This window comes from Protopterus annectens, chromosome 9.part0 (assembly GCF_019279795.1).
Source record: "Protopterus annectens isolate FY-2018-M chromosome 9.part0, PAN1.0, whole genome shotgun sequence".
Lineage (NCBI taxonomy): Eukaryota > Metazoa > Chordata > Ceratodontiformes > Protopteridae > Protopterus > Protopterus annectens.
The window spans coordinates 1,632,301,827-1,632,322,159 of record NC_056743.1 but is presented as its reverse complement, the minus strand read 5'-3'; positions in this window follow the sequence as shown (position 1 = coordinate 1,632,322,159).

Sequence of the window (20,333 nt, the reverse complement as noted above, 5' to 3'; positions counted from 1 at the left end):
TGGCAGCAGTACTTATCTATGCACAGATATCCTGCTTAACTACTGCTATGGACAATACAGTGTGTACCTGTGGGCAGTGGGACATACTTGTGAAATGTGTAGCTCAGCATTAAATGTCAAAAATCTGATCCATGTTATCTGTGTTCTGTACAGTAGTGTGGCCAATGGCTATTGGGGGAATTAGTGCTGCCATTATATAAACATGAGTGTGACAGAGCAACACATGCATGATAGTCATATTAAAGTGTACCTTAGCATTGGCAACTGCTGTAGCAGTCTAGTATGCTTATCTAGCATTTGTAGCTATATATACCCCCTCTAATGTTAGTGTGTGTTCACATGTGGCACCTGTTTGTGTTGCTGCAAGGCCCAACAGTTCAGCTGTGAGGTCCAGGGACTTACAACAGTGTGGACCTTGTGTGTGTATGCCACACACATACGGAGATATATACATATATATGAGTCATATATATTCACATCTGTATATGTGCATAGAACAGGGGACATATTGCTACTGTTTGTGAAGGGTGGAGATATATATGTTGGTGAAGGTTAGTATGATTATATTTGTATGTAGAGTTTAGTGTGTGACAAACAATACAGCATACAGTGCTGGTATATGAGATGTGGTGGTTAAACAGTGTGGGTGGTTTGTTCAGTTTGCAATGTTGAAGCCAGTGAGGCCTGCTAACGCTACATAGGCTGTGAACACTTTCAATGCATTTATCACAAGACTGTGTGATATTATTACATTACTGTACACCTCACATCCTTTGTATAATTGATATTCCCACTATGAAATGTGAAATGTATATGTGCCTACTTATATATATATATATATATATATATATATATATATATGTGTACACCAATGGATGTGTATATGTATATATACATACATACATATATCTATATCTATATATATATATATATATATATAGAGAGAGAGAGAGAGAGAGAGTCATATATACTCATACACACCTACATCTACTTGTTGCAATAGATTCTCTGTACTGTTGACTGACTGCGATGGTCAATGTGTTTGTGAATATGTCAAAGATATGTATTTGTGGGATAGCTTAGTGGGAAACTGTTTATGTCATGGTATTATGGGTCCTTGCTTTGATCCCAGCAAAAGCTGTGTATTCTGTTGCTAGGCAGAAAAAGTGCTATGGCATACAGTGTGATTAAGTCCCTTGGTTTTAACTGGTGTGTGTCATTGGAGGCTAAAGCACTACATCTATGATTATTGATTGGTACTGAGGTTGAGTCCAAATCCTGTGTGTACTGTAGTACTACTTTAAGCTTTGGGCCTGTACAGCAAAGTATGGTGTATGTCCACATTGCTTGCATCCACTGTTTTGTGTGGCCCCTGTATTCATCACAGATTACATTCCCCAAGATTAATGTTTGGTAAGTACTGACACACAGTACTGTATAGTACACATGTAAAGCTTATCTGGGTTGCCATACCTTTGTGTCCTGTAATTATGTCTGGTGTTGTGGGTATGTCTGTAACATGTCCTCTGTCATATGTGTGGTAAAACATATAACTGCGTGTCTAGCAACATTTATAGTGGACTACAGCAGTATGCAACCTATATTCCCAATTGTGCACATATTTTGGCCACGGGTTTGCCATTAACAAGTTGTGTGGTATAATAGTAATACATTTACTGGACCTTACACTCATTGTGATGGATGATATATTTCTTTACAAGTCAGCTTAATATATATCTGCTGTGGCTAGGTGGTGCATTGTTTTGCATACAGTGTGCCAGGTACTCTTGTATAGTCTTATATAGTGCTTTTATTTTTTTGCTGTGAAGAACATGATTCATTAGATAGAGTGAGCCAGGCACTTTCAAGCAGTTGTGGGGTGAGCAGTGATAAGTGGTAGTTAAAGTGTTTCACTCTCAGTTAGCTAACAGGTTGCTATATATGACAGTTCAGTGATATCTGTACTGTATAATGTTAAATGTGCCATATGACTTGCTTAGACATATTTTTTCTTTATGTCTTCCAGGGATCATGGCACATCACAGAAATCCCAGCTGTAGCAGTGCTGAAGATGAGATCATTACTAGCTGTATGATTCAGCACTACAGTTTAATGTTCTCATGAACCAGCCAGAACCAGCAGGAGCATACTGCAATGTGGCAAGATGTTGTCCGGAGGGACAATGAGGTAGGCCTGCATAACCGGACATATGAGCAGGTACGCCACCCCTGCAGTGATCTACACAGACATGTCCGTCAGCGTGCTTCTGATGTGCGGAGACAACAGCTTGCAACAGGAGGTGGTGATAATATCCATCACCCCCTCACCATAGTAGAGGAGCTGCTCCTGAGCCTTGTGGTACCTGCCCAACAACAACAGCAGCAGACATACACCATGATGGAGGTTGGAGCCACCCAGCAACCACATATGGGGCATGCAGGTAACATGGCATATCTGTAGACTACTGTTATCTGTATTGGTAGATCATGCATATGTGAGATGTGGAGTGTGTAGTTAGAAGATGTGGAGCCTGTTGTTGTGCAATACTGATCATTTGGAACATAATCTGTAGGCCTGTGAATGTAAACTGTTGTTCTACTGTAAGATTGCAAACACACAGTAGCAATGCCACAGTTGTGGCCACTGACAAACTGTCTCATCTCTATGTAGGTCCCTCTGGGGTGACATCAAGGCAGCGGACAGATACTGGTGAGTGTGTTCTACATTTATTATTGTAAATAAAAAGTGCATGTCATAGTTAAGGTGTAGACCATGTGCACATGTAACACACCTACCCATAATGCATGCTGTACATGTCTGGTGTAAGACCACGCACATCCCCCAAATGTGATTAGCTGCCTCAAACACATGCAATACCCAGATCATTTCAAACAAATGTGGCTACACTGTAGTGACCATTGGATAGGCAAAGTTGATACTCAACATGCACATAACATACACAACTATGTCATACATAGAGCATTTTAACATGCTACACATAAAGGATTCCCAAACCCTCTGTAAAGACACACTCCAGTATCCAAAATCTCATCCACACATTACACATAATACACCTGAGGGGTAGAGGCCTATCATGGGGGCATTTAAACACTCTGCAACAAACTACACATTCATGTCAGGGAATGCTCCTTATTGGCCTCCTTACAAACCCATGTAACAACTGGTTGTAAAATGGTGATTGTAGCCAAGGTAGTACAGTTCCGGTACAGCATGATTAGTGCTGGTTTGGGAAACATTTGTAGCCTTGAGTGACCACATGATGCTTCATGATGATGGCCTATGGTACTATACCCCATCCAGTTATTGTAACCACAGTACTACACATAGCTTTCATTGCTATACACCTCAATCTTGTGTGTGTGCAAACATATGCACTTCTAAATAATATGCATACCAATCGCCATTTGCACAACTGACACATATATGTCTTGTGATGCTACTGAGTGGCTAGGTCATATGACACACATTGGGTATGTGTGATGTTTAAATATGCAGTTGTGTTTTAGCATGCCATGTCATGGATGACACTGGCATGTCCACAATATGATCTACACTAACCATAACTACTGTACATTGGGTATGTGGACGAATGGTATTCCATCAATTATACATGCACCACTGATGATGTTGTGTGAATACTCATCATTCATGTGCTAAAACTGTGTCCACAATTATTTGTTAAAGACACAGAGGCTGTAATCAGCATTGGATACCTATCTGACACACAGATACACATCCAGCCATGGTATGTAGACCTGTGAGTTATGGTGCACAGTACATTACAGACTTTTGAATACTTGCACAGCAATGTTGTGTCTATGTATGCATTGCGTTCCAGGGGGAGGTCAATCACCTAATAACAAAACACATGCATCAAAGCCATGTATAGTGTTAGTAACAAGGACTGTTTACACTTGCACTGCAGGCTATTGAGCAACACATGTCCTGCATGCTGACATGTGTGATATGACTGTTTTTCTTGTGATTCTGTACCCCACCATCACTTGCTATTGTGTATGTTCTGAGATTGCTGGTGTTGTGTGTGTATGTGTGTGTGTGTGTGTGTGTGTGTGTGTGTGTGTGTGTGTGTGTGTGTGTGTGTGTGTGTGTGTGTGTGTCTGCTTTAGGGAGGAATGTATTTGTGGGTGTGCATGTGTGCACATGTGCATGTGTGCATGTGCTTGTGCATGTGCGCATGTGTGCATGTGTACATGTGGTCTGACAACATGTTCAGGTCTTAAAGTGTGTTTCCTGTTTTCATCTCACAGGTGCTGAGGTGGGGCTTGTTCAGTACAGCAGGGAACCTGATGTCACTGAGACAGACAGTGATCATGAGGATAGGTGTGTTGAGGCACAGGCAGGTTTGTCAGGGTCTGTTGTTAGGCCACCAATTGACATGACAGTAAACAAGTCCCCACCCCATCCATGCACACAGTCATACTGCCTGTACATCCATCATCACCACTGTCCTTAGCTGAGGGACAGTGTACGGTTGGCACTGGCCAGGACAGTGTGGTATCTATGGCACATGTAACAGGACACAGCAGCCATAGCCAGATGTCTGGAACGGTACCACATAGGCAGATGCCCAGGGGTTCTCGTCAGAGCACTGCTGGTCATCATGCCCCTGGCAGACATGCCACAACTCTTTCAACCACACGCATGTTCCAGGCTGTCATGGAGGCACAGGCATGAATGGAACAGTACACCAGACAGGGACTAAGGGCACAGAGGGTTCATAACACCTCTGTAAATGACAGTATTCATGACCTAGCAAGTGCTATATGTAATTACACTAAGGTCATTGATAGACGTTGGGGTGAGACATTGGATGTCCTTCACAATCTCATGTCCATGTGTCAGGACAGTGCGGGATGGTTGAGACATCGACATGGACGTATTCCAGCAACATTAGCAGCCGGAGGTTGCCGTGGATGTCCAGCAAGTCACAGCCGCTCCCGTAGTGCCAGTACCAGCCCCAGCAATGTTGGGGGGGGCTGTCCATAGACCGTCCTACAAGACCACATGCACGTGGCTCTGGCCAGTCCCAGCAGGGACCTGGATCCAGTGGACATATGTCAACCTCTGAGGATAGTACCAGTCTGGATTAGTACCTGATACTGTCTGTAGCACCCCTGCCAGGCACAGGTTACATATCCGTGGCCAGAGACGGTGATCTGTAAAGCCTGCCAGGTACAGTCTGTAGCTGTCCCACAAATCCCTGTATATGGCAGCCACATGGTGGAACTGTGTGCATGCAGACACACACACATAAACCAGAAACCTTGGGCAAACACATTCCCGCACACATCAACACTGGCCCATAACAGTACTCATGGCCCTCACACACACACGTCGACTGTACGGCTCAGTGTAGGCCTCTGGCAAACCAACAACACACCCTGTGCATATGATGAAACCTGTGCCACCTCCTGTCATCTGTAACATTGATACAGGAACAGGCTAACATGGTGCTGATGCACAGGGTGACTTTGATAAAGTATAGCAATGGTTGAATCTGTAGCATATTGTCAGCAGTAAAGTGTAATGATATCCTTGAAGGTGTAGCTGAGCAGGCATGATGCATTAAAGCTGTAATTATCAATGTTGTATTGTTTCCACCAGTGTTTATTCCAATTGTGTTTTGTTTGCTCATGTGCCACTTGGCTGATGTGTGTAGTTGTGTCAGCATGTGTTATACAGTGGACAGTAAGTGTGGGGTGTGTGCAGCACAGGTTTCCAGGTGTACATTTGTGAACATGGTGGAGGTGCACTGTCTGCATGCACGTGCATATTGGACACATGGGCAGGGTGACATGCCCTGTATTGGCCAGTGTTAACACTCCATAGTTTCTATTGGTGGCCAGTATGCATTGTACTACACACATTTTGGAACTTGAGTACGCATGTGTGTGTATGACACGGGTTGACACTGTGCTGTGGGTGATGCTGTTGTTCCCATCTGTCATTGGCTTGCATTACTAAAGTTAACAGTGTCCCAGCTGCATAATCCTGTATTAATGCACACTGTTCACCTACAGGGTTGCATGGACTGTGCTATCACAAACACAAGAAATTCTCACTTATACAGTAAAAGTGCATTATTCTCATGGACCCCTGCCATAAACTAAATATATAATAGAAGGTGTAATGTTATACCAAAAAAGAGTTACATACCAAGAAGGGATAACCTCTCTAGTCAGTATCATTTGGAAAATTCAATCCCTCAATAAACATACAAGGCAAGCTTCAAAATACAAAATGGCAATGATTCCAAAGACAACACTAAAACTGTCTTTACTGTTGTTCATAATCTACAGGGGAAATCTCAGATTGGGTCACAGTTAATGTAAATGGTCACAAAGTACACTTATCTGACTGACATTACCAATTCCTTGTCAGACAGTTTGAATGCGGATTTCACCACCCTGTTGCTATACAAGGGCCACATTTCCAGACCTGCAGAATGTAATACCTGATTCACAGACACTCTAGTTAAAACATCTCTTTAACAAGGTCCACACCACAGTGGCAATGGTACTGGACAGTGTCCCTGGCTGTATCATACACAAGCTTACATATGAAGTCACCACTCACCTAAACGCTCTGTCCAGATGGAGCCTCTATACAGGTTACATACATGTGGAATGACATATGGTAATGGTGGTCACAGTCCACAAGGGTTGAGCTGCAACGTCTTCTTCTCCTTTTGGTTGCTCCCATTAGGGGTCGCCACAGTACATCATCTGTTTCCATGTCTTCCTGCCCTCTGCATCTTGCGCTGTCACACCATCCACCTGCATGTCCTCTCTCACTGCAGCCATAATCCTAATCTTAGGCAATCCTCTTTTACTGTTACCTGGCGGCTTCATCCTTAGCATCTATTTCACAATATACTCTACAACCCTCCTCAGCACATGTACAAACCAACTTAATCCTGCCTATCTGGCATGGTCTACTAACTTTCAAGCCTGGCCTGACCCTCTAATATACTTATTCTTAAACCTGTCCACCCACGTCACACCCAGTGCAAATGTTAACATAAATTGATTAAGGGTAGGACTACAACAGGTCCTGGAAACTATCACCCTATAAGCCAGACCAATGTTATCTGGAAGGCTATGGAGCACAGCATTATGGAACTCATTAACAGAGACATTATGAACCTGCAAACACTGCACCATACCCACTTAGGTTCTCTAAAGGCCAGATCATGGCTCCTACACCTAGTAGACTTCAAGCCAGTCAACAAGGCTATAGGTGAGGGAGGGGAGGTCAACACAGCCAAGCTATAGCTCACCAGCAAATCATTCCCATCCCACATACTGGTATTAGACATGATCTCAACAGACTGACCATAAACGATTATTAGATGATGGCTTGACAACTGACGCACAGATGTAGGACACACAGTAACATCTGCAGCCTCCATTCTATGCCAGTAACAAGTGGTATTCACCTGCACTCAGTCCTGGGACCACTCTTGTTTGGCATATAGCTTTCTTAGGTACAGGCAAACACAGTAGGGATATGTCTGCCCACATCTGATGAAAATCCATACTGTGGGCTATACTTTATTCTCCAGATGACACACACATCCTCCAAAAGGGTATCATACAGATAGATACTTGGTGTCAACTCATGCTGTAAAGCTATAAGCCTAAGAAAGCATAGTTAACAGCTTTTAGAAAACAAAGTATCCCCAGAGTACCACATAGGTAGTAGCCCCCAAAATGTGGAACAGGTACTAATGTATACATAGAACCATGTGTTAAGTCATCTCTCCTTTGATAATCACATTACCAAAGGGTTTTGGAAATCCCACTGTGGAGCACATAAGCAATAAAGGGTTTGCATGCAGATCCACAGAGGTTGTTGCACACCTATAATGATTAGTCATCTTTGCCAGACTTTGCTTGCTTTGGAACAGGTTTCAAATATACCTCAAGCATAAACCCTCACTCACACTCTTCAATAGAAGCCATGATGAGTGGATGTGAAACAGAAGCCATAGCCCAGGGATCACTGCAATGGCTAAGCTTTTCACCAGCATACAGAAGTGACCTAAGGTCTGAAAAGTGCCAGCACGCTCTGGCAAAGACAACACATGCATTCATGGAGAAAGCAGAGTACCCACCTATGAAATACTTGAGGTCACATGTATGTATATGGATTTGCCCCACAGCTACCTTACATGTGTAATGCACATACAGTTGTCATTGTGATATGTCATACACTATAAAAATCAAAATCCACTCCACATTGGCCAGTGTTGTCACACACCTGGAGCAGAGACAGTCAGCAAGTGTGAGATTCAAACTCTTTCCTAACTACATTATGATACTACAGCAGTACGCATTTACACGACGTGCTATACACATTACTGGGTTTTTATCTTTCCACAGGTATATTTGTAGGATGGTGACATCGTCGGACTTGACAAAGATGAGTATACCACTTTTAAGGTGTTTGAGTAGTCTCCAAAAAGGTTGCTCCTCCCCAGGGAGACACACATACACTTGGCAAATACAGGATTCAACCCCCTACCTAATGATACTACAGCAATACGCATTTACATGACGCGCTATACACATTACTGGGATTCCATTTTTCCACAGGTATATTTGTAGGATGGTGACATCATCGGACTTGACAAAGATAAGTATACCACTTTTAAGGTCTTTGAGTAGTCTCCAAAAAGGTTGCTTCTCCCCAGGAAGACACACACAGTTGGCAATTGTGGTGTTCTTAATCCAAACTAAGTACATCTTTACACTTCAGCAAGCAATATGGAGTTACAGGGTGCAATACAGACATTACTTGCTGACAGTTTGCACAAAGGTTTTTTTCACATTTGCTAACCTCAGCAGGCTTATCATACTAGGTGTATTGTGAGTGTATTGTATGCATAGGCCATGACTATATCATATATGGGTTGATGCACCAGATGCTGGCACACACAGGGTCAAACCTTGAGTAGCATCTTACCTTCACCTACATGATACTGCAATATAACAGAAAGATGATAAACTTCAACAATTGGCTGAGCTTCTGGTGTCATTCAAAGGGGATCCAGTCTCTGTCTGCCTGTGATGACATGATAGACAAGCCTTGTTGCTTCACTACAGATGGTTTACACCTGTCGCCCCTATGCTTCTGAATACTGGCCAAGGCTCGTACTGTCCCCATATTACCTTTTTAGGCAAGGCTCAAAGGTTCATAGGTTCATAGGTAGGTACTAGTCTATCGGCCCTGGGGCCTATACAAGGTCAGCCAAAAAGGTACCCTTGCTTTTGTCACCCAAGAAATTTATTTTCCTGTGCCACTGTCATGCAGAGACACATACGTGATGCCCAGGGTGAATTTCCTATTTCCCATACAATAATCAAGATTTTCCTTGAAGAGTGCTAATGAGAAGCTTTGTTTGATATAGATAGGTAGTTTATTCTGGAGTATGTGAAGTCTGTGGGACAGGAATCTATCCCTTCAGCATGTTTTGTTTATTGTGGTGACAAGGTTTAGGTCCCTAGAGCGTGTAGGTTCATAGGTAGGTACTAGGCTATCTGCCCAAGGACATTTATAAGCCTAGCCAGAATGTGCTGGCTTTTGCCTCCCTTTTAAATTAGTTTCCTGGGCCTCTGTTTTACAATTTCCCATCCACTCATCCAGATTCCTCTTGAAGAGAGTCTGCAAGAGGCTCTGCCTAACATCAACTGGGATTCTATTCCAGAGTGAGGGAAGTCTCTGGGACAGGAATCTATCTCTCCAGCACGTCCTGTTTATTGCTTTGCTGAGGTTTAATTTACTGGAGCGTGTGGCTCTAAGAGATTTGTTTTTCTTGAGGTGGGGCATGTCCAGTAATTCCGGGTTGGACATGGCCTTATACATCAGGCATAGATCACATCTGAGCAGGCAGTAAGCAACCGAGTAGAGCTGGAGTTCCTTTAGTCGAGCTGCATAGGGCATCTCTTTAAGGCCCATGATCCTCTTGGTAAAGTACTTCTGTGGTCTTACCAGCTGTTGCATGTGCCAATTAAGGTACATACCAAATGTGTCATTGTACTCTATTATGGGCCTAATGAGTGATGAGTAGAGGGGCACAATGACCTCTCTTGATCTAGAGGTGAACCCTTTCGTGATTAGGTGGGCTACATAGAAGGAATAATTAACCACTTTGCCAATGTGATTATCAAAGGAGAGGTGACTATATACCTGGGTCCTCAGGTCCCTAATTACATTTTCCGTATCTAGTGGATTACCACCTATGTGGTAATTTGTGGGCACTTTGTTTTTTCAAAAGGGATGACTATACATTTTTTGCCATTCAGCTTGAGGCCATGGTTTTGACACCAGGTATCTGTCTCTGTAAGACCTTTCTGGAGGATGTCTGTGTTAGCCAGAGAGTCGATTATGGCCCCCAGTTTACAGTCATCTGGGAACTTGGTCAGCCATAGTCCTCCCCTGTTTGCCTGTACCTCAGAGATGTATATACTGAACAGGAGGGGTCCCAGGACCGAGACCTGTGGGATGCCACTTGTGACTGGTTTAGAGTTGGACATGGCACCTGCAACTCTGACCATGTGTGTTCTATCCGTGAGCCAGGTGGCCATCCATCTCGTGACATAGGGGTTAATGTTCAAGCTGGTAAGCTTGTCTATGATGCCAGAGTGGGGAATGGTGTCAAAGGCCTTAGTCCAGGTAGGCTGTGTGAACTACCTTCCCTTCATCTATGGCCTTGGCAACTGTTTCAAAGAAGTCAACTAGGTTTAGGAGGCAGGATCTGCCTTTAACAAAGCCAAATTGGGTAAGGTCCAGTATCTGAAGGTTCCCAATATCTCTGTTTATGAGTTCCATGATAATTCGGTCCATAGCTTTGCAGACCAGGCTGGTCAGGCTTATACGGCGATAGTTCCCAGGTTCTGTTGTGGCACCACCTTTGTAGAGCGGGATGACTGTTGCTGTATGCCATTCTTTGGGTACATAGCCTGTGGTAAGGTTGAGTCTGAACAGTGAATGTAGGTGAGGGTTTAGTTCCTTTTGGAGCTCGTGTAAGACATAGCCTGGGACACCATCCAGTCCCATTGATGCTGTGTTCTTAGCTTTGGAGAGGGCTGTTTTTACCTGCATGTCCATAAAGTCTGGGGCTCTGCATTCTTCTGGGATGGACAAGGGCCCTTTTGGGGGAGACGGGGGTGAAGTTTGAACTGAACTTCTCCACCAGGATGTTGGCAATGTCAGTTGGTTCAGTGTATTTTTTGCCATTTTGCAGTAGCTGAAAGCATATCTGAGAGTTGCCACCTAAATGTCTGATATAGCTAAAGAATGCTTTGTGGTTATCTTTAGATTCCTTGGCAATTTTTCTTTAGAAACTGGACTTGGATTATTTTATGAGCGATCATAGTTTCTTGCTAATAATGATCAGTGATGCCTTTCCTTTTTTGGAATTTTGCTCTATCATGTGTTAGTTTCCTCCTTCTGTTGTATAGCTTATTTATTGGCAAGGACCACCAGATTTGTTTCTTCTTTTTGGAGGAGTGAGTCTTGGTTTTAATTGGGATGGCTCGATCCATGCATCCATGTAGATGCTCATAGAATGCACTTGTAAAGGATTCTGCAGATTTGGATAGCATTATCCTGTAGCAAGGGGGCTTTGAAACTTTCCACTTCGGTTTTAAGAAGTGTGAAGTTTGCTTTTGAAAAGTTTTTCACAGTGGTTTTGTTGACTGTGGGGGGGGGGGGTCAGTATGTGGATGTCCAGTGTGATTACTTCATGATCTGATATTACCAGCGAAGGGTTTACCTCTGGTGTGGAACACTGATCCCCCATGTTGGTGATGATCAGGTCCAGTATGTTGTCACCTCTAGTGGGCATGGTGACCAGCTGTTCCAGGCCGTTTGAGTTTATAAACTCTAGGAAGCACTGGGCAAAGGACTTTGTACTTGAGTAATTCTCCCAGTCAATGATTGTGTAGTTGAAATCTCCTAATATCACGGTGTTTGGTAGGACCTTTTTATTTCCCAGTGTTCTCAGGAATACTGAGTGAGGGTCCTGAGACAAGGTATGTGATCTATAGCAGGCTACGATCTGATAAGCAGCTTTGCCCAATGTTAGTTGCACTTGCATGGTCTCCAAGCCCTCGTGCTGTGCCACTAACCTAGAGGTGTGGGTATCCTTTATAAAAATGGATACTCCCCCTACTTTAGTATTTCAGTCTGAGTTTTGGGGCCAACGCTCAGAGGGATTGGGATTTCTTTAAGTGGAGAGTGTCCAACAGCTCTGTGTTTGACATAGCTTTGTATGTTAGGCAGGGATCACCTCTGAGTAGGCGATATGCGACAGAGTAAAGCTGTAGTGTTTTGAGACGGTCTGTGTATGGCATGTATTTGAAGCTGCTAATCCTCTTTGTGAGGTATTTCTGCAGGCTTTCCAGTTGTTGTAGATGTCTTGTGAGGTACATAGCAAAAGGGGCATTGTACAATGGATCTAATGAGTGATGAGTAGAGGGGAATAATGACCTCTTTTATTCTGCATGAGACACCTTTTGTGATGAGGTGTGCCATGTAGAAGGATTTCCTGACTACTGTGGCGATGGGATTATCAAAGGAGAGTCTACTGTCCACCTGTGTCCCAAGGTATCTTATCACACTTTTGGTGTTGAGTATACTACCACCTATGTTGTAGTTCATGGGTACAGTGTTTTTATCAAAGGGGATCACAATGCACTTTTTGGCATTGAGCTTGAGGCTATGGTTTTGACACCAGGCATCTGTCTCAGTGAGGCCCTTTTGTAGGATGTCCACATTGTTAGTAGTCTCGATTATGGCTCCTAGTTTGCAGTAATCTGGGAACTTCATTAGCCAGAGACCTTCCATATTAACCTGTACTTCAGGGAAGTAGATAACAAACAGGACAGGACCCAGGACTGAACCCTGTGGTACTCCACTTGTCACTGGTCCGAAGTCGGACTTGGAGTCTGCTACTTTCAAAGTGTGGGTTGTGTCAGTCAGCCAGTTGGCAACCCATCACAGAAGTCTATCAGGTTTAGGAGACATGATCTGCCTTTTACAAACCCAAAATAGTTGTGGTCCAGAGTTTGGAGATTACCAATGTCTTTGTTTATAAGTTCCATGATGATACTTTCCATGGCCTTGCAGACCAGGCTCATCAGGCTAATGGGGAGCTAGTTCCCAGGGTCCTTGGTGGCTCCCCCCTTGTGTAGTGGGATAACCGTTGCTGTGCGCCATTCAGCAGGCACAAAGCCTGAGGTGAGGCTATGACTGAACATGGTATGTAGGAGTGGTGCCAGTTTGTTCTGTAGTTCATGTAGAACGCAGCCTGGGATGTAATCTGGTCCCATGTATACTGTGTTCCTAGCTTTGAAGAGTGGTTTTTACCTGTGCAGCCATGATGACAGCAACTTTGCATTCTTCTGGTATAGAGATGTGCTCTTTCATGGGTGAGAGGGGGGGTAAAGTTAGCACAGATCCTATCTGCCAGGCTGTTGGCAATATCAGTTGGGTCTGTATATTTAGTGCCATTGTGCTGTAACTCAGAGCAGATCTGAGCCTTGCCATTGAGATTCTTGACATAGCTATAGAATGCTTTGTGGTTGTCTGTACAATCAGTGTCGACTTTGTTTTTGTAACTAGCTTTGGAGGATTTTAGCAGGGATCGCAGCTTCTTCCTGAGGTTGACCAGGGAGCTCTTCCACTCATGGGATTTTGCCCTCTTTTGCAACAGTTTCTTCCTTCTGTTGTGCAGCTTGTTTATGGCAGGGGACCACCAGATTGGCTTCCTTTTCTTGGAGGATAGCGTCTTGGTTCTGTTTGGGATAGCACGATGCATGCACTCATGTAAGTACTTATAAAGTGCAATTGTGAAGGATTCAGTAGTCTTAACAGTACTGTCCATCTGCATGGGTGTCCTGAAGTTTAGCACTTCTGTCTTAAGAAGCATGAAGTTGGCTTTGGAGACATTTTTTAACATGGTTTCCTTAATGGGGGGTGGGTCCAGAATGTGGATATGTAGGGTAATTAGCTTATGGTCAGATGGGACCAATGAGCCGTTGACTTCAGGTGTGGAACACCGCTCACTCAGGACAAACCAAACCCCATAACCAACACAAATAACCAAAAAGTTAGCTAAATGCTACTCATTGCCAGAAGTCTCAGCCTTCAGATGCACACACTCGAGGCACATCTCAGTATGGAGAATATTGATATCTGTGCAGTAAAAGAAACCTAGTTCTAGGCTCCAGAGAGCACACCAGCACTACCAGGATACTACTCATTCCATACCTTCCAGCATCAGGACCTGGATCATAGCACAAAGGGTGGGGATGTATCCATATTCATCAAGGATACCTACACCTCTCTCTACATGCTCTGTACAGGATATGTACCCATAGAATGTTGCACAGCAACATTCTTCACACTCCACAGGGGTGGGGCCACAAAAACCCTTGGCATTCAAGCTCTATGAGGTTGACGAGTCTGTTCTTTAAGGCAATGAAGCCAATCATAATGGAAGTCAACAATAAAGAGATTGTGAACCTTCACACAGTTGAGCACACCCAGTTTGGCTTCATCATATGCATACCACACCTCCTGAACTGGGTGGATTTCTTTGAGACCATTACCCAGGCTACAGATGATTGAAATGAGCTCAACACAGCCTACCTATACCTCATTACAGCCTTTGACACCATTCCCCAGTCAGGTATCATAGATGAACTCAGCAACCTGGGCATGAATCCATACATCACAAGATGGATTGCAAACTGGCTCACAGATAGATTCCACAATGTTGCTGGCTACATGTCAGACTCTGAACAGGGTTCAGTCCTGGGGTCCCTCCTGTTTGGTATAGACTTCTCAAATGTACATGCCAACACAGGAGGGTTGTGGTTGACTAAGTTGCTGGGAACTGTAAAGTGTTTGCCATAATAGATTCCACGGATGACACAAATATTCTCCAGAAGGGACTCTATGAGACAGATGTGTGGTGTCACAATCTTGGCCTCAAGCTCATTGTAGAGGAATGCATAGTGATCCCCTTTGGTTAAAATAAAGTACACACAAACTACCACATTTGTGTTACCCCCTTAAAACTGACAAGGTAATAAGGGATCTGGGGACACAAGTAGATAGTCATCTTTCCTTTGACAACCATGTTGCCAAAGTGATTGGGAAATCCTATGTGTCCCACCTAATCAACAAAGGGTTTGCATCAGGATCCGAAGAGGTAGTGGTGGCCATCTACTCTTAAGTCATCAGACCCATCGTTGAGGACAATGCACCATTTTGGATGTACTTGACTACGCATATCCAGCAGCTGTAGAGACCACAGAGGTACCTCACCAAGAGGATTACTGGCCTCAAACAGTTGTGTTATGCAACACAAGTGGTAAAACTTAATCTGTTCTTCACTGCGTACCGCCTACTCAGAGGCACACTCTGCCTAACATACAGAGCCATGTCCAACACATAACTGCTGAGCATGCTCCATCTACAGATAACAAAATTGAGTCGCCCTACACACTCCAGGGATATGAACCTCATTGCAACAATGAATACAACATGCTGGCAGGATAGAGTACCATTCCAGACATGTGCCTTACTGTGGAACAGAGTCCCAATGTACATCAGACAGAGCCCCTCGCTGACACTCTTCAATAGGAACCTTGATGAGTGGATGGGAAACAGACAATTCACGCCAGGCATCACATCAACAGCCCCACTAGAACTATTAGAACGAGGGTTTGGGAGACTACCCAATGGGGTGGTGAAAGCTGCACAACTTGCCTAGGCTAACATATGCCTTATTGAAGATAGGTTCATAGGTATGTAGTAGACTATGCAACAGGTGCATGTCTACAGATAGTAGATATGTACTTCATTGTACCGTCATGTTGTACAGCAGGCACATGGACCACTTAAACTGTAATGCTTACAGATACTGGTGGCTGTTATGTACACTGGGTGAGATGTGCACCTCATGTATTTTGTGCTATTGGGATGTGTGCTGGGTGGGACAGTCCTGGATGGCTCCTTGTCATGGTTACCCTCTTACACGCATCTCTGCCCATCCATCTTTGGCTTATTATACTGTGTTCCCCCTACCTATATATATAGGTACATATGTAGGTAATAGGCTATCTGCCTGAAGGCATATATTAGTATGGCCAGAGTGTGCAGCTATCACCACCCATGGAGTTAGTTCCCTAGGCCTCTGTGTAGTAGAGCTGATGAAGTGATCCATGGTGTGACAGTTCAGTTTCACATACACTCATCAAGGCTCCTCTGGAAGAGTGTCAGTGAGGGACTCAGCTTAATGTAGGTTGGGAGGGAGCCTGTTCCAAAGAAATGGAAGTCTGTGCGTTATTAATGTATCCCTCCAACATGTTCTATTTATTGTTGTGATGATGATATCCCTAGAGTATGTAGTACAGTGAGCTTGGGGTTACTTCAGATAGCACATGTACATCCGTTCTACATTGGACATGGACCTGTCTGCTGGGCAGAGATCACCTGAGTAGACAGTATGCAACAGAGTGCAGATTGAGTTAAACTCTGTCTTGTTGCATGGGGCAACTGTTTGAGGCCAGTAATGATCTTGTTGAGGTACGTGAGTGGTCTTTCCAGCTGCTGAAGGTGTCTAGGCAGATTCATCGCAAGTGTGTTGTGGTACTCTGTGATGGGTCTGATGACTGATGAGTAGAGGGAACCTCCTTTGACCTACATGCAAAGACCTTGGCAGTTTGTGGGAACATATAGCATAATTTTCTAACCACTGGAAGTAGTGATGACTATCCACATGTGTCCATAGATCCCTTATTATTACCTCCATATTTAGGGTGTTGGCACTTATGTGGTATTTGTATGACTGTAGCTCGACCCCATAAGTTTGACACCACATCTGTCTGACTGAGACCCTTTTTAAGGATGTCTCTGTTGTCCCAAACATTGATTATGACAACCTTTTTGCAGTCATCCACAAACCTTGCTAAACATAGCCCTCATGTTTGACTGTATTTCTGAAAAGTATACACCAGACAGGAGGGGTCCCAGGACTGAGCCATGGGGGACAGCAGTTGTTACCAGCTTGAACAGGAGACCACAATTCTTACCTTGTGGGATATATCTGTGCCCCAGTTGGCAATCCATCAGATGACATACGTGTTTATGCACAGGTTGTTGATTTTGTGGATACAACATGTGTGTGGGATGTTGGAAAAGGGCTTTTTAAGGTCTATGTAGGTCGTGTGCAGCTCATTTCATTGATGCATGTCCTGGTTGACTGCCTTGAAAACTGTCTAGCAGGTTTAGGAACCATGATCTGCCCCTGACCAAACCAAAATGGGTAGGGTTGGGTGTTTGTAGGCTCTGAATAGCTCTGTTTATGAGTTCCATAATGATGGACTCCATGGCCTTGCACATCAGGCTTATTAGGCTTATAAGACAATAGTACCCATGGCCTGTTGTGCACCAACACTCGTGGAGTGTGCCAAACGTTGCTGTAACCCATTCAACAGTTTCATATCCTGTACAGACGGTGAGTCTCAACAGACTATTCAGGTGCAGGGTCTGTTTGTTTTGGAATTCACATATGACACAGCCAGGGAAACAATGTTATCCCATACACGCCATGTTTTTAGGTTTGGAAAGAGCTGTTTAACCATTGTACATGTGATTTCTGGGTTTTCACAATCTTCAGGTATAATAATGGGCCCTTTTGTCACTGAGAAGGGGGTAAACATGTATGAACCTGTCTGACAAGATGTTTGCAATGTCAGTCATGTACATGTATTCATTTACAGTTTGCACTGACTCAGAACATATATGAGTTTACATTGATATTTATGACATAGCGAAAGACAGCTCCATGGTTCTCTATGGACTCTTTGACTATGGCTTGGATAATGTTAGGAGTGCTCAGAGTTTCTTGATGATATTGATCGGAGTATTATTGATCTTCTTTGGTTTTTCACTTTCTTTGAACAACTTAAGTACTTGGAGTACATAGTTTGATTATGACAGGTGTCCAATATATTATATGGGTCTGTTTTCATATCAGTGTGTGCACAAGGCAGGATTGGTGAATAGTGACAAGTGTATGGAGTAAGAACTGCAACTGCCAGATATGTGTGGCCCACTGCTGTACTCAGACATTGCCTAAGTGTGTGAGCATGCCCAGTATGACCTTTCAGTATGTTGCTGACTGAAATTTGAGTGTGTGAGCATGCCCAGTATGAGCATATATACTATATGTGTGTGAAAATCAAGTTGGTTTTTACTTCAGGGCTCAACTTTGTGTTGTACATCGAAAGGAAGCACAGTGTGCCTGCAGGGATTCCATGAGTCATTCAACATACAGTGGGGACAGCTATTATTTGTACATTTCTACCCGATGGGCACACCTGATTGTTACTGTGAGTGTACATAGGATGAAGGGTTCACCTGACACTTATACACATTTGCAAGGCCTGCACTGCTATGTCAGGTACTCCATTTCAGTCTGTACTGTTGCCTATCATACTTGTTTGAGGCATACCACTGCACTACAGACCTTAGCTTCCAATTACACGCATATTAGTTTGTGACTTCATAGCCTACCCAACCCACATCACACTGCCTGGCCTGCTGTTATCTGTCTGCATAGGCCTGGGGGGAGGTTACTCATATGCCTCTTCAGAGGGCATGATACAGCATTTGTTTGTGTTTGTGTTTGTCTACATTTGTCCTGCTGGCTGTGACTGTTAGGTATATGACCCCACCCCACCAACTGGTATGTGTGAGTGAGTTAAGTTGTGTCTGTGCCAGTGAAATGCTGTCATGGCTTAGTGGTTCAGTACTGTGACTATAGTGCACAGTATCCTGAGTTCGAGCCCTGTCACTGCTTTTTATTTTCCTGCTGGGCAGACCAGACTGCTTAAGAAACAGTAAAGTAGGTGTGAGCGTGTTTACCCAACTTTGCTCAACTTTGCCCGACCTTGCCCGACTTTGCCCATCATTGCTCAACGTTGCCCGACATTGTGCTGGTTAGCGAAGTGTGCAGCTACACGCAATTGTATTTAAATATGCTCAATACTGGTAAAATGTGCATAGCAGTGCTTTATATTGCCTAAAATAGGGCACTCATGCCTCAGGTGGTGCTGCAGGGCTGCCTAGGTCGGATGCACATAGTACACTCCCTATACATGTTTGAAAACAGGTAGTGTCAAGTTAGGCATCCTTTTTACTGTATGTGCGAGTCAGAGAGAGGTGTCATTTCCAGGGTTCCTACTGAGTCAGTGTATGTGCTATGCATTGGCTCTTTGCCAAGGCCATGTATACTGGGCACGCCTCCTTCTGTCTACTGGGGCAGGCTCAGGTTGTTTTCCTCCTAGTCTCCATGTGCCTGTGCAGGCCTTGGCAATACTGGGGAGCTGTTTGGCCCTGCCCCATGCTGTTCCTGCTGCAGCTGTTTTCGCAGGATCATATTATGTAGCATGGCACATACCATGACAATTTGGGTACATGTAGTTGGTGAGTACTGAAAGGCTTCACTAGATGTGTCCAGACACCGGAAACGTGACTTGAGCATCCCAAACACACGCTCAATAATTATTTTTTTGTTTGTGCGTGTGCCTCATTATGGAGTTCTTGTTCGGGGTGTATGCATTTCTGATGGGTGTCATCAGCCACGGCTCCAGTGCATATCCAGCATCCCCCACTAGGTGACTGTAAGGGATGTCCCCAGTGGCAAATCTCTGGTACAGGTGCATCAGATGCCAGATGTGGGAATTGTGATAGCTTCCAGGGCAGCCAGCACACACATTCATTATTATGCCCTGGGCATCGCACACAACCTGGCAATTGATGGAGGGGAAGCCCTTGTGGTTGATGTAGACCCTACCCCGTTCACCGAGTGGTGCTTTGATGTGTATGTGCATGCAGTCTACTGCACCCACTCCCTCAGGGTATTCTGCTATTTGGTGGAAAAGATGCATATTGCTGGCCAATGCCTCAAGGGAATTGGGGAAATATACGTGCTCACCGACATGTGCTGACATGGCATCCAGGAACTGGTGCAGTACGCTGGATGCTGATGCCTGTGAAATCCCCATCATATCACCAGTTGGTCTCTGGAAGGTACCTGTAGCTAGTATTCTTAGGCCAACACATAACTTGGTATCCACTGGGATGGGTTCCCCTCTCTTGGTTCTGTGTGTGAGGCGTGGCCGGCACAGCTCAACAAATTGCTGCAGTTGGTCTCTGTCCACCCTATAGCGCTCCACTATCTCCAGCTCATGTAGCCCCTGGTAGGTTAC